General features: G+C 35.1%; 1 protein-coding gene across 2 annotated transcripts in view; it reads right to left on the reverse strand.

The window, feature by feature from the left end:
* The window catches only part of ZNF568 (zinc finger protein 568), a 91,646-nt gene that overhangs the window by 29,334 nt on the left and 45,134 nt on the right, over positions 1-17,178 (reverse strand). The gene's annotated exons all lie outside the window — the stretch shown is intronic.

Here is a 17,178-nt window from a genome sequence, read left to right on the forward strand (position 1 = left end):
TTTTAAAGGCTGTGAGAGAAAAGAACCAAATTACATTCAGGGGGAAACCAATACGGATTTCAGCAGATTTTTCAATGCAGACCCTAAAAGCTAGAAGGGCCTGGAACAACATTTTTCAAGCCCTGAAAGAAAATGGATGCCAACCAAGAATCTTATACCCAGCAAAACTTACCTTCAAATTTGATGATGAAATAAAATCCTTCCATTATAAACAAAAGCTAAAAGAATTTACAAAAAGGAAGCCAGCATTACAGAACATTCTCAGCAAAATATTCCATGAGGAAGAGATGAAAAACAAAGAAGCAAATCAGCAAAGGGAGGAATTATCCTAAAGGAATTCTCAAATAAAGGAGGAGCCAAGTTGTGTCAAACAAATAAATAAATAAAATTTAAAAAATGAACCAAATGACCGGGAAACCAAATCATATCTCAATAATAACCCTGAATGTTAATGGCCTGAATTCATCAATCAAAAGACATAGACTGGCAGATTGGATCAAAAAGAAAGATCCAACAATATGTTGCCTGCAAGAGACTCACCTCATAGAAAAAGATACCCATAGACTAAAGGTGAAAGGATGGGGAAAAACATACCATGCACACGGACTCAGCAAAAAAGCTGGAGTATCCATCCTCATTTCAGATAATGTGGACTTCAAGCCAAAGTTAGTCAGAAGGGATAAAGAAGGACATTTCATACTGCTTAAGGGAAGCATAAATCAGCAAGATATCACAATCATAAACATCTATGCCCCAAACAGTGGCTCATCCATGTATGTCAAACAAATCCTTCTCAATTTCAGAAACCAAATAGACCATAACACAATAATACTAGGTGATTTTAACACGCCTCTCTCACCACTGGACAGATCTTCCAGACAAAAATTGAACAAAGAAACCATAGATCTCAATAACACAATCAATAATTTAGACTTAACGGACATTTATAGAATATACCATCCAACCAAGAGTGAATACACTTTCTTCTCAGCAGCACATGGATCCTTCTCTAAAATAGACCATATATTAGGCCACAAAGGTAATGTTAGCAAATACAAGAAGATAGAGACACTACCAAGTATTCTATCAGATTATAATGGATTGAAGTTAGAAATAAATGAAAGAGTAAAACACAGAAAATATTCCAACATCTGGAGATTAAACAATATGCTATTATATGATGAATGGATAAAAGAAGATATTAGGAAGGAAATTAAAAAATTCTTAGAGGTAAATGAGAACAAAGAAACATCATATCAAAATCTCTGGGACACTATGAAAGCAGTACTTAGAGGGAAATTTATTTCATGGAACGCATTTAATAAAAGAAGTAAAACTCAAAAAATAAACGACCTAACACTACAGCTCAAAGCCCTAGAAAAGGAAGAACACACCAGCACCAAAAGTAGTAGAAGACAGGAAATAGTAAAACTCAGAGCTGAAATCAATGAAACTGAAACAAAAGAAACAATACAAAATATTGAAAAAATAAATAGTTGGTTCTTCGAAAAAATAAACAAAATTGATAAACCTTTAGCCACACTAACAAAGATAAGAAGAGAGAAAACCCAAATAATTAAAATTCGGAATGAACAAGGAAATATCACAACAGACAGGATTGAAATACAAAACATAATTAGAAGCTATTTTGAAAATCTATACTCCAACAAAATAGAAAATTTCAAAGACATCAACAGGTTTCTAGAGACATATGAATTGCCTAAACTGAACGAGGAGGACATAAACAATTTAAATAGACCAATTTCAAGTACTGAAATAGAAGAAGTCATCAAAAGCCTACCAACAAAGAAAAGTCCGGGACCAGATGGGTTCTCAGCCGAGTTCTACAAAACCTTTAAAGAAGAGCTCATTCCAATACTTCTCAAAGTATTCCATAAAATAGAAGAGGAGGGAACCCTCCCAAACTCATTCTATGAAGCCAATATCACACTGATACCTAAACCCGACAGAGACTCATCAAGGAAAGAAAATTTCAGACCAATATCCTTAATGAACATCGACGCAAAAATTCTCAACAAAATTTTAGCAAATCGCATACAAAAACATATTAAAAAGATAGTGCACCATGATCAAGTGGGTTTCATCCCAGGGATGCAAGGTTGGTTCAACATCAGGAAATCAATAAATGTAATTCACCATATTAATAGACTTAAAGTCAAGAACCACATGATTATTTCAATAGATGCAGAAAAAGCATTTGATAAAATACAGCACCCCTTCATGCTCAAAACACTAGAAAAAATAGGGATAGTGGGAACATTCCTTAACATTGTAAAGGCCATTTATGCTAAGCCCATGGCCAATATCATTCTAAATGGTGAAAAACTGAAAGCATTCCCCCTAAAAACTGGAACAAGGCAGGGATGCCCTCTTTCACCACGTCTATTCAACATCGTTCTTGAGACTGGCCAGAGCAATTAGACAAACCAAAGAAATTAAAGGGATACGAATTGGAAAAGAAGAACTCAAACTATCCCTGTTCGATGATGACATGATTATATATTTAGAGGAACCTGGAAATTCCACCAGAAAACTCTTAGAACTCATAAGTGAATTCAGTAAAGTAGCAGGTCACAAGATCAATGCTCATAAATCCAATGCATTTTTATACATAAGTGATGAATCTTCAGAAAGAGAAATTAGGAAAACTACTCCATTCACCATAGCATCGAAAAAAATAAAATACTTGGGAATCAATCTCACAAAAGAGGTGAAAGACCTCTACAATGAGAACTATACAACACTAAAGAAAGAAATTAAAGAACACCTTAGAAGATGGAAAGATCTTCCATGTTCTTGGATAGGAAGAGTTAATATTGTCAAAATGGCCATACTACCTAAAGTGCTATACAAATTCAATGCAATTCCAATTAAAATCCCAATGACGTACCTTACAGAAATAGAGCAAGCAATTATGAAATTCATCTGGAAGAATAAGAAACCCAGAATAGCTAAAGCAATCCTTAGCAGGAAGAGTGAAACAGGGGGTATTGCAATACCAGATCTTCAACTCTACTACAAAGCAACAGTAACAAAAACGGCATGGTATTGGTACCAAAATAGAAAGGTAGATCAATGGTACAGAATAGAGGACACGGACACAAACCCAAATAAATACAATTTTCTCATACTAGACAAAGGGGCCAAAAATATGCAATGGAGAAAAGATAGCCTCTTCAACAAATGGTGCTGGGAGAATTGGAAATCCATATGCAACAGAATGAAACTAAACCCATATCTCTCACCATGCACGAAACTAAACTCAAAATGGATTAAGGACCTCAGAATCAGACCAGAGACCCTGCAGATGATAGAAGAAAAAGTAGGTCCAGATCTTCAACATGTTGGCTTAGGACCAGACTTCCTTAATAGGACTCCCATAGCACAAGAAATAAAAGCAGGAATCAATAACTGGGACAGATTCAAACTAAAAAGCTTTCTCTCAACAAAGGAAACTATCAGCAATGCGAAGAAAGAGCCTACAGAGTGGGAGAATATCTTTGCCAATCATACTTCAGATAGAGCACTAATCTCCAGAATCTATAAAGAACTCAAAAAACTCTACTCCAAGAATTCAAATAATCCAGTCGACAAATGGGCTAAGGAAATGAATAGACACTTCACAGAAGAAGATCTACAAGCAATCAACAAACACATGGAAAAATGTTCAACATCTCTAGTAATTAGAGAAATGCAAATCAAAACCACCCTAAGATTCCATCTCACCCCAATTAGAATGGCGATTATCAAGAATACGAGCAACAACAGGTGTTGGCGAGGATGTGGGGAAAAAGGTACACTCATACATTGCTGGTGGGGCTGCAAATTAGTGCAGCCACTCTGGAAAGCAGTGTGGAGATTCCTTAGAAAACTTGGAATGGACCCTCCATTTGATCCAGCTATCCCACTCCTTGGCCTATACCCAAAGGACTTAAAATCAGCATGCTACAGAGATACAGCCACATCAATGTTCATAGCTGCTCAATTCACAATAGCCAGACTATGGAACCAACCTAGATGCCCTTCAATTGATGAGTGGATAAAGAAACTGTGGTATATATATACAATGGAATATTACTCAGTCATAAAGAATGATAAAATTATGGCATTTGCAGGCAAATGGATGAAATTGGAGAATATCATGCTAAGTGAGATAAGCCAATCTCAAAAAGCCAAAGGAAGAATGATCTCGCTAATAAGTGGATGATGACACATAATGGGGGGAGGGAAGGGTTAGTGTTAGGGTTACAATTAGGGTTAGGGAGGTGGGCAAGTATGAAGGAAGGAAGCTCTGTATAGAAGGAAAAGAAGGGTGGGAGGGGTGGGAGGGGTGGGGGGAAGGGAAAAAATAACAGAATGAATCAAACATTACTCTATGTAAATTTATGATTACACAAATGGTATGCCTTTACGCCATGTACAAACAGAGAAACAACATGTATCCCATTTGTTTACAATAAAATAAAAAAAAAAGAAATGCCACAGATCATAAATAATATAATAAATGAAGAATGCCTTTGATGGGCACATTAAGTAAACTCAACATGGCTGAAGACATAACCTGTCAGTTCAATAGGAATTTCTAAAACTTAAAAAACAAACAAACCCTGAAAAATAAGGAACGGAATATTCAAGAACTGTAGGACAATTACAAAATATTTAACATACCAGAAGAAATTGAATCAATAATTAATAATGTTACAAAACCGAATGTAATAGGCTCAGATGGGTTCATTGGTGAATTCTAGCATACAAGGAAGAACTTCTACTAATTCTCTGCAATATCTTCCAGAAGAGGGGGACATTTCCCAACTTGTTCTGTGAGGTCAGCATTGCCCTAATAACCAATTACCAAAACAAGGACAAACACATTACAAGAAACAAAATAGCTGAAGATTATTCTCTGTCTCATGAATATAGATGCAAAAACCCTTAACAAAGTATTAGTGAATCAAAATCTTATGACATATAAAAAGAATTATGCACCACAACCAAATAGGATTTATTCCTGATATGTAAGGCTGAATGGACATTTGAAAAATGGATTTATGCAACAGACTTTAGTCCATAAAGAAGAAAAACTATAATATCATATCAATAGATAAAAAACGTTTGAAGAAATCCAACATACATACATGATTTAAAAACAAAACAAAACTCTGGGGGGAGGAAAAAATAACAGAATGAATGGTATTCAAAAAAAAAAAAAAACAACTCTGACACTAGGAATCTAAGGGAATTTCCTCAATTTGATAAAGAACATATACCAAACCAAACCAAAAAACTAGACAGCTAACATAATATTGAGAAATGTGAAAGTTCCTGTAAAGATAAAGAATAGGGCAAGGATGTCTTCTCTCCACATTCCTTTTAAATGCCATACTGGAAATTCTATCTAATGTAATAAGAAAAGTGTACAGATTGAGAAAGAAAACTCTGTTTGCAGATAAAATGGTTGTCTTATGTAGAAAATGTGGAAGACTCAATAAAAAACTGCTAGAACTAAGAAGCAATATAAGCAAGGTTATAGTATACAAGGTCAATATACAAAAGTCAATCACTTTACAGCAATGAGCAAGTGGAATTTAAAATTCAAATTACAATACCATTTATATTAGCACCACCCCAAAATGGAATACTAAAGTATAAATCTAACAAAACATGTACAAGATATACATAAGGAAAAGTAAAACTGATGAAAGAAATCAAAGAGGAACTAAATAAATGGAGAGATTCCATATTCAAGATGGTTCTTTGCTTTGCATCCTTCATTCCTACAATGTGTGTCTGGGTGGGTAATAACCTCCCACCTCCAAGATCTTGATCTCTGATTTCCACATTTCAACCTGGTTCAATATATCCTGTCTCCATTCACATTCTGTTGAAAGGGCTTTTCAACAGGCCCAGCACAGGGCAACAGAACTGGGGATTCCCTATTATTAAAGATCTTGGACCTACTTTCTCTGGCTCTTCCGTCTACAATTTTGAGAATCAACAAGTTTTCTCCAAAACAAAAATAAGTAAAATCTAGGCTGCCTTTGGGCAAAAAATTTGATGCCCATTATACTAAATTCTAAGAAAAAGGCCAATGCAATGTGATTTTAACAAGCACAGACCCATCTTTTTTTTTTTTTTTTTTGCAAAGGCCTACACTCCCTAGTAATCCTTGAAACAGAGGGGAAATAAGAATAGAGAATTCAGCAACATGTGGTGGCACATGCCTGCAATCCCAGTGACTCAGAAGGCTGAGGCAGGAGGATTGCAAGTTCAAAGCCAGACTCAGAAATTTAGTGAGGCCCTAAGCAACTTAGTGAGACCCTGTCTCAAAAACTAAAATAAAACAAAAAACACAACAAATGCACACTTTCATCAGAAATTCACTGGAGAAACTATGACAGTTACTTTACAGACATTATATCTTACACATGCATTTTAGAAGTGGATGTTTGTTTTTCATGTTTTGGAGCTGATTTTTAAAGACATTCAATCAAGTTTTAGGACATTATTTAGACTTGAAAATGATAAGAAATGGAAATACAAGATCCACGTCTCTCAGTGCTGTCTTCTGTTTTGCTGGCAGATGTACACGGTTTATATTAAATCACAACTTTTGGATTATACACATACTCATAACTGGTCCATTGGGGTCCACATTTAGTCATACAGTTGTTGATGTGTGGGACAGTGTGATATTGTAACACATTTTTTTTTACCACTCTCTTCTGGGCCCCTCCTAGGAGGAGGATTATATTTCTTGCCTATTGATATTAGGCTCAACAATGTGACTTGATCTGTGCAGTGAAATGTAAAAGTGACATGTTCAGAACAGAAGTCCTACGAGCTTTAAGAACTATTACATAGTTTTTCTATCTCTCTTTTCCCTCTGCAATGAGACTGTCATATTGCTTCTTCAGCCTAGGTCTTGAAATAAAGATGTATATGGCAAACATTTTTCCTTATTTATAATTTTTTTTCTTTAAGGTGTCATTTGATGAATGGGCATTTTAAACAGACAAATGTATTATTTATTCTTAATTAACTTCTCTTGGGTTTTATTTAAGAAATATTCCCTACTTCGAGGTATAAAAGACATACAACTAATATGTCTGAAGTTCTACTTTCAGGATTAAAATCCTTCATCTGTATGGAGTTGATTTTTGTGTTTTATAGGAGGCATGGATTTATTTTCATCTTTTTGCCACCTAAAGTTTTTTTCTTGCTCAATTGATTCAACTGTCCCTCCTTTCCGCACTGACCTGATTTCCTGTTTCCATCTGTAATGGGTTGAATGGTGGTTCTCCAAAAGCTATATTCATATCCTAACCTCTGGAACCTATAAATGTGATCTTATTTGGAAACAAGGACTTTGTAGCTGAAATTAAGGTTCTCAAGAGCCTTCAGAGATCTTCAGAGATCATTCTGAATTATCTGGGTGACCCCTAAATTCAATCACATTGTCCTCAAAAAAGAGAGAGAAGAAGAAGGGAGACAAAGAGGAGGCCATGTGGCCAAAGAGGCAGAGATTGGAACAATGTGGTCATATGCCAAGGAGCACGTGGAGCCGAAAGAAGATGGAAGAGACAATCTCCCCTATGGCCCCTGGAGGCAGCACAGTCCTGCTGAGACCTCATTTCAGACTTCTGGCCTCTTCCTGTGAGAGAATAAATTTCTGCTATTTTAAAGCCAACAAAGTTTTAGTAATTTGTTAAAGCAGCCCCAAGAAACTAACACATCATCATATACCAAAATTCCATAAAAGTAAGGAACAGTATCTGGGTTCCTTTTTCCATTTCACAGGTCAACTTACTTATCCTGGTGACACTATCATATAGTCTCAATGATTTCTATATTTAGTGTTATCAAGGAAACTTTACGAGTCACTTGTGGTGACTGGTAAACCAAGGGAAGTAAAAATTTAGAGTCACTCAAGAGGCCCAGAAGGTTTCAGTAGTAAATCTATCCAAACACTTGGAACAATTTTACATAAACTCTCAAGAAACAGAAAAAATTAACATTCCCCACCCCAACTCAATGAGGTCAAAATGACCTTGACACCAAAACCTGATAAAGGCATTAAAAATATTTTAAAAGAGAAAAAGAAAGAAAAAGAAAATTAAAGGCAGTTATTGCTCAGGGATAGCAGCACAAAAAATCTAAGCAAAATATTAACAAACAGAATCCACTAATATGTAAAAAGACAATATATTATGACTAGTTTATTTTAGAAATTAAAGAATTTAATATTCAAAAATCAATGCAATTCACCATATTAACAAAATAAAAGAGAAAAATCTATCACACTTCAATAGACTAAAAAAATCAACTGCTAAAACTCAAAACCTATTCCTGATATAAACTTTAAACCAGAAGTAGGAGAAAGTTTCCTTAAATCGATGAAGGGTGTCTATAAAAATCTACAGTGAAAATATTATATTTAATAGTAAAATATTGAACACTTTCCCACTAAGTCAAGAAAAATTTCCAATTACTTATATGCCAAATAATTGCTCAATCAGTCAACTACTGAGGAAGGGAAAAAGAGAAGGGAATAGGAGGAAACAAAGGGGAAGTGGGAATGACACCAATGACTTCAACACTGCTCACCTATAAAACCTGGGAAAATTCACCACTTTTGTCTCTTTAAAACATATTCCTCACTTTGCTTCCAGAACATTACCCTCTCTGGGTTTCTACCCTAATTTCCTGGCTTCACTTTCTCTTTTGCTGATTTCTCTTCATTTCTTCAACCTACAAATGTAGAGTTCCTTCCCAGATCAGTTCTTAGATGTCTTCTAATCTCACAGTTTTGAATACAATCAATATTCCAACAACTGATGCAAGTACAAGTCTAGTCACATCTCTCCTCCAGGTTCCAGAGCCACATATCCAGTTGTCTGCTGGGTTTACCTACACAGACCAGACCCCCAAACATGTTCCTCACTTAGCTCTGCCACTTTGACAAATGGAAATTGCATTTTTCAAGTTGATGAGACCAAAAATTGTGGCATAATCCTTGATTTTTCTCTTTTTCTAATGTACCACATCAAACCTATCACACGATCTTTATAGTTCTGCCTTTTAAAATCTCAATGACTTATCAATGTATTAACCATCATCACCCAGACCTAAACCATCATTTCCCTTGGTCTCTTGGTTTGTCTCTCTGGTTCCACACTTGTTCCTCTGATACTCATGAATAGATCCACTTAAACAATGTTTAAAACTTGAGATTTCCTATTCTAGGTACATCATATAAGTGGAATCATATAAACTTTGCCCTTTTTTGTCTGGCTTATTTCACTTGGTAGGCTTCAAATTTGTTTTAAAGATTGTTCAAGTGGATCTAGTAATGATGAGCTGGATTAACACAGATCATGTTAACCCTTTCCTCAAAGTTCTCCAATGGTTCTCCAATTCAAACAAAAGCCAAATCCTTTCTCAGATTTACCGTCAAGGCACTATGTAATGTGGCCTTAAACCCTTTCTGAACCTTGTCATACATTATTCTCTTTCCCCCACTGTTCTCCGACTAAAATGTCCCACTTCTTATAATTCCTTGAATATGACAGACATGTCCTCACCTAGGGTCTTTGACCTTTCTCTTCTGAATAGCTCAATGTTCTATATCTAAATTTTTAAATGTCTCTTCTCCTCACCACCTTCAGATCTTTTCTCAGATGTCATCCAGTTCTATTTCCAGTAAAGGTAAACTAGGTGTATGTCACAGTAATTCTTATTGCAGTGTTTTAGATTAAACCCAGGGTCTTGTAAATACTAAGCATGTGCTTAGTACTGGCCCATAGAAGTGGAATAGCTAAACCCAAGTAGAAAGTCACAGTTGACTGGTTTGAGAAGTTTAAGGCTGTGAAAAGTAGTTGAAAAATGAGGAGTTAACTTCTAGAAAGGACACACAAAACAGCATCAGAGCACTACAAGGAGAAGGAGATAAAATGAGTAAAGTGGTGGGTGATTATACAACCCTCCCATCATTGATCAAGACGACAAAAGTTATTAGGCTTGTAGGTAAATTGAATCAAAAAATTAACCAAATTAATCTATTAAAGAAGACCTAGACATACCTTCTTTTCTACAGGGAAGAGAGTAAAAATCTATATATTAATTCTGCTCAAATCTTTGCTGATGCTTGAACCTCATGTTTAGGGAAAGACCAAAGAGTTCAGGGAAAGCAATTGCTAAATGACTGAAGGAAAAAAAAAAAAAAGAAAAGATCATTTCAGTTACTGCTGACTCTAAGGGAGATAGACTGGATTTTAAATCTAGACAAGTTAATTAGCTTTTTAAAAAAATTTAAATAAAGGTCGATGGACCTTTATTTTCTTTCTTTCTTTATACACAGTGCCAAGAATCAAATCCAGTGCCTCACACATGCTAGGCAAGCACTCTACCACTCAGCCACAACCCCAGCCCCGCTAACTTGCTTCTTAGGACAAAAATCAATACTCTTCCAAGAAGTAAGACAAAATCCAGGCACTGCACAACATATTAATCACAATGTCCACTACACAATCAAAATTATGGCAAAGGTATGCAAGAGTCAAGAGGAAACAAACTACAAAACAGAAGCTACAAGCTAGAATTGTAACTCTTTTGGGTGAAAATATGAGAAAATTTGTCATTTTAACCATTTTTACACACACAATTCAGTAACATCAAGTCCATTCATGATACTGTATAACCATCACCATTTCCAGAATTTTTTCACCATACCTTCTCCACCCATTAAACAGTATCTTTCCATATCCCCCACCCCTAAACCTGGTTAATATCTATTCTACTTCATGAGGTTTCCTATTCTAGGTACTTCATATAAGTGGAGTCATGTGAACTTTGCCCTTTTATGCCTGGCTTATTTCATTTAGTATAATGTTTTCAAAACTCATCTATGTTTCAGCATATATCAAATTTCATACATTAATTTTGCTGAATAATATCCCATTGTTTGTATGAACTGAATTGTGTTCATTCATTCATCTGCTGACAGACACGAATTATTTTTACCTGTTGGCTACAGTGACTAATACACACTGGGGTTTAAGTGTGCATTTGAGTCCTTGCTCTCAGTTCTTCTGGATGTATTTCTAGAAGTGGAATTGCAGGACCGTAAGGTAATTCTGTTTTAACATTTTAAGAAACTGCCAAACTATTTCCTATAACTGTTGCATCATCTTAAATCCTCATCTGCATTGCACAAGGGTACTATTTCTACTTCCTTACTTCTGTTATCATAAGCATCCTAATGAGTGTCAGGGTATCTTGCTATGATTTGATTATCATACCACAATGACTAATGATGTTGAGAATCTTTTCAAGGAAAAATGTCTATAAAAGTCCTTTGTTTTTGAATTTGGTTTTTGTTGTTGAGTTCTTCAGATATTATGCCTATTAAGCCCTTTTTAGATAGATGACTTGCAAATATATCCTCCTACTCTTTGGGTTATTTTTTTTACTATTTTGTTTTTGATGCGTGTGTAAATTTTTAACATAGATGAAATCCAACATATCCCCTTTTTCTTTCATTTTGTGTGCATCTGATTTTATATACAAGAAATTTCTGATCAAAAGTCAGGCAACTTAAGGTACTTCTATGTTTTCTTTGAAGAGTTTCATTTTTACACCCTATTATTTAAGTTTATAATTCATTGTTAATTTTTACATATGGTATACAGAATCCAACTTCATTGTTTTGATTGTGGACATTGAGTTTTTCCAGCACCGTTTGTTGAAAAGACTGCCCTTTACCTGGTATCCGTGACAAAAGGTCTTTTGCCTCACCTTTACCATTATGATGCTGAGTTCTTCATATGTGACCTTTTTCAAGTTGAGAGGTTTCCTTCTATTCAAGTTTTTGAGAGTTTTTACAATAAAGGAGGTTGAATTTTGTTAAATGTCTTTTTTTGGGAGGGGGGATCAACTGAAATGATCATGTGCTTTTCCATTTAGTCTATTTTTTTTTTTTTTTTTTTTTTTTGGTGGTGCTGGGGATTTGAACTCAGGGCCTTCTGCTTGCAAGGCAAGCACTCTACCAACTGAGCTATATCCCCAGCCCCCCATTTAGTCTATTAATGTGGTATATCACAATTGGTATTACGAACCACCTTTGCATTCCAGAAATAAATCTCATTTGCTCAGGGTGTAAAACTTTTTTTAATGTCCCACTGAATTCAGTTTTCTAGTACTTGGTTAGGGATTTCTGCACCAGTATTCATAAAGGACATTAGCCTGCAGTTTTCTTGTAGCTGTCTTTTCTGGCTTTGCTATCAGGGTAATACTGATATCAGGGAACGAGTTAGTAAGTATTTCTTCCTCTTCCATTTTTTGGAAGATTTTGAGAAGGACTAGTGTCTTCTGCTTTTATGTCTTGTAAATTCTGGGGGAGAATGGACATTTTCAGTTATCATGTGTCCTGATTGTTCTCTCCTGAATTTTACTTACTGAGGGTGGAGGCCCCTTGCTTATGACATTTCGAAAACTATTTCTGCAATAATTTGTAGTCTGCCATTTCTTTGTGAGAACCCCTGACAAAGGTTTCCTTAAATGTTTAGTTCTAAGAAAGGTTTTATTTCCCCTTCATTTGGAAGGATGATTTCACTAGACACAGAATTTGTTTTAAGTGAATGATGTTTGTTTCATTCCACTTTCTTGTATACATGGTTTCTGAAGAGAAGTCCAATTATTTTCTTCTATTGCAAAGATGCTTTTTCCCACCTCTTGCTTCTTTTAAGGTCTGCCCCTTTGTCTTTGGTTTTCTGTAATTTTAAATATTCACAGGTGTAGGTTTTTTTTTTGTAACTTGAATGTACTAAATCTGAGATTTGGTGTCATTAATTTTGGAAAACTCCCAACTATTATTACTTGAAATAATTATTTTGATCCTTTAATTCTTTTCCTTCTGATATTTCAATGACAAGTATGTTACCCCTTTTGTAATTATGTCATAGTTCAAAGATATTCTGTTCTAGATTAAAGACATTATTTTCTTTTCATTTCAGCTTGAAACGTATATACCTTCAAGCCTACTGATTGTTTCCTTGGCTGTGTTCAGTCTCCCGATAAGCCCATCAAAGGTATTTTTTTCCTAGCATTTCCTTTTGATCCTTGGTTTTCACTTTTTTGCTAACATTATCCATCTGCTTTGCATATTATCTACATTTTCCACTGGTGTCCTTAACATTTTCATCGTAGTTATCTTCAATGTCCTATCTAAATACAAAATTTGTGTCATATTTAAATCTGGTTTTGATGTTTGCCTTGTGTTTTCAAACTTTTTTCTTTCCTTTTAACATGACTTATACATTTTTATTCAAAGTTGAATATAATGTATCAGGTAGTGTAAACTGAGGTAAGTAGGCCTTAGTATGAAATTTTGCATTTATTTGGCCAGTGATTGGGCTGTGCTTAGTGTTTGCTGTAGCTATAGATGTCAGAGGTTTCAGTTTCCTCTCGTGTTCTTGGTCCCCCCACCTATTCAATTATTTTAAGATCTCCTTCTGAAATAAGAGATTATCTTGTAGCTCTTCCAGCTGTAATTGACTATTATTATATAGTATTATATAGAAAGCCCTGTGGTAGTTTAAGATGTGGTGGTGGTGGGAGAAGCACTGTATAATCTTATAAAATAAATCTTATCTTTTAGGGAGCCACAGCCCCAAGGATGTAACCTTCAGAAGCAAATTTTTTTTGGCGGGGGTAACAGGGCTTGAACACAGGGACACTCAACAAGTCTTCTTTTTCCCCTTTAGCAAGACAGAATGGCTAGAGAAGTTTGGTGTTGACTAAGTGCCCTTTCCTCAAGTAGATAAGGTCCAGTAATAAGAACATGCTGACTATACTTCGAAAAGGTCACTTTTCTTCCCTCCTTTCGCCAAGCAGGGATTTTTTTTCTCAGACCTCTCCCTTGAGAATACTCATGAAAGTGTGGAAGTCCCTCTAAGGTTGGGTCCCTGAAGTTTCTCACACCCAAGCTACTTCACTCACCTTTCAGCAATTCATCAAAATAATTAAGTGTTCCTAACAATTTATGGTTCCAGTGACTTTTGTTCTAAATAAAATGATCTTGGTTGTTTTCCTCCAGAATTCAGAGTAGCAGTTTACTCTGTGACCTCAATTCTTTGATGGATCTAAGAAAAACTGATCTCCATCCACCATAAGGACAAGGCACTTCCAAGGCCTTTAAATGTCAGAGCTAAAACCAGAAATCTTGAATTTTTGTGTAAGAATGCAAAGTTTAACAAAACAAAACAAACAAAACCTGCATTATCAATGTCCTATTTCACATCCCCACCAGCGATGATTCTATAAATCTTTGTGATTTCCTAGCTATCAGAAGTTATATCTGGCCACAACACTAAGTTCTAGTCATTAGGGTGTGAAGGAAAGTTACTATGTGAATTTCAATGTCGTTAAAAGTCAACCAATATGCCTTTTTGCCTTCCCAGCACCCCCACCAAGCACCTGGCTCCTTGGGATGTAATCTAGGGCCATTAGAAGAATAAGGATATCAAACTTGATGGAAAACAAGAAAGTGGATCCATACAAATCCTGGACTGCTAACTATAGACTATAAAATGAGACAATAAAAAAAATTATCTTAAGATGTGTACTTTGGTTCTCTTACATCCTTCTAAATCTGTATATCAAACCATTAGCCTTAACTTTAAAAAAGGGGGGAAGGGAATGCCAATATTTTTATTTTAAGTCAAACCCAATTCAATCCCCGAAATTACATAATACTGGTTTCCAATATATCATTTTTTAAACCCTATAAGTCAATTTTGTTCTTTTCCACTGTCAATGTTTGTTTCTACTTACCCACATATTTAATATTTCCTTTAGCCATTCTTCCTTTCTGGTTCTCAAGCTCTTAATCTGGGACTACAAATTATCAACTACATGCCAATACAATTCCTTTGGTACCTCACCCATTTTGTTAAGACTGTAACATTTGGGGAATTTTTTTTTTTTTTTTTTTTTTTTTTTGCTTTTTGGTCCTGGGGATTAAACCCAGGACCTCACATATGCTAAGTAACACATATGCTAAATTCACTCTATCACTGAATTACACACCCAGTCCTTTAAAAATTTTTTTTCAAGACAGGGTCATGCTAAGTTACAGAGGCTGACTTTGAACTTGTGATCCTCCTACCTCTACTTTCCAACCATCTGGGATTACAGCTGTGTGCCACTGTGCCTGGCTGAAGCTGCATTTTTAAAGACACTTAGCCAGGTGTCAAAATGCAATTTGTTAAAGACTAGTCTCAGGGTCCCTGATATAAAAACTATTTTCATAATAAAACTAACATTTTATTTTTTCCATTCTCAATCTCTCAGTGTACAGGAATTTCCCAGTCTATATGTGACACTGCTGCAGAAAGAATACAGAAGCAGATGAGAGCTGGGTGTGCTGGCACATGCCTGTAATCCCAACAGCTCAGGAGGCTGAGACAGGAGGATCACAAGTTCAAAACCAGCCTCAGCAACTTAGTGAGACCAGTCTCAAAAAGTCAGGGATGTAGTTCAATGTAAACTGCCTCTGGGTTAAATTCCCAGCATTGAAAACAAAACAAAACAAAACAACAAAAATTCACAGATATGAGAACCTAGTTATCTTCCATGAAGTAATTAAAAGATATTCCTAAAATTATACAACATATGCCACTTCTATTATTTTCAGAGAACTTATTTTTCACATGTAAAAAGTGTATTAATTTCCAAATTAAAAACATTAAAAAAAAAAAACCCTTCCAATTTGAGAACTGATATTGCAGACCACTGCACTATTTTAGGTTAGGTTCCCTAGCAACAGAATCTGGGAATATGACCAATAAGGAAATAAGAGAAGCAGAACTGAGTGGAAGAAGAAACTGAACTGTAATGTAACTGCAACTCTTAGAGAGCTCTAAACCTGGGATGTCTCTTCAGAGTTGTCCTAAATAGAGGCTGTCCTCAGGGAGACAGTGTAATCTTACATAAAGCAGCTCCCTTTATTCGACAATTTCTGTACCCAGTCAGAGGCATCATAAAAACAGACATTATCCTTTTTCATTTTTCTTCATCTTTCATATGAGCAAATTCTATGAAATCGCCTCCAAAATCCTCTTAACTCTACCAATTTCTACTGCTATATCTGTAGTCTAAGATACTATTAATATTTTATTTGTTGTGTTCTAAGGTCATTCACAGGAACTAGACCTTATAAATTTAATATCTAGATATTCTCCATGTGCATATAGGTAAATTTAATATCTAGATATTCTCCATTTGCCATGATTTGATTAGTAGTGTCCTAAGCTGTTCTCTCACTCACTTATATTATTATTTCTATCCTTTAAGAAGTGAGAAAATGGATTTAAAGACAGATGAGATAATCTACTTGCTGACATACATCAGCACTCTTCTGAGACTTCAGAGTCAATTGACTCTCAGGCACTTTACCTCACCCAATAAGCTCCGCCAGTCTTAATGGGTAAAGAAGAGGCCAAAAGAGGAAGCTAAGGAAGTGTTTTGAAATATAATTGGAATTTTAAATTTCTCTGTTGACTTCAAAGTTTGTAAAGAAAAGGGACAGAAACTTTAAAGCACTCAAAGTATGGTCCAACAAAAGAGAAAAGCAAAGCAAAGAAATATGAAGAAAATCATAAAACAATGAATTTATAGACAAAAAACCAATATCTCACAACTGAAAATATTAACGTGGCTTTCCTTTTCTGGATAATGCATGAAATTTGTAAACTATTTTTCAATTCATATATACGTATATTAGCTATGCCATCAAAACTAGGTTTAGTATAAATCCTATTAAATAAAAGACCATTAAAGAAAACAGCAATACTCATTTAGATAAAGTTCTGTAAGCAGTCATTGTTACTTTCATGAAAATAAGTCCCTGTACTTTATGACATCACCATCACTCTTTGAAAATATCCAGTAACAGAATTTGTGATCATGGTTTTACTGTACAACTTTAATATTTACTTTTGTGAAATCAACTTCAAACAAATGCAATTGATGTTTAAATATAAAAGCAAAAGATCCATTTTGACCAATAACCTTAATACTTATCTCCTTTTAAAAAAGGGCATTAGTGGTTTTATGTATATCAAATAGTATCATAGAGATGGCATAACAGAGTTATCTTAG

Source organism: Sciurus vulgaris (assembly GCF_902686455.1).
Source record: "Sciurus vulgaris genome assembly, chromosome: 17".
In the NCBI taxonomy this organism is placed as follows: Eukaryota; Metazoa; Chordata; class Mammalia; order Rodentia; family Sciuridae; genus Sciurus; species Sciurus vulgaris.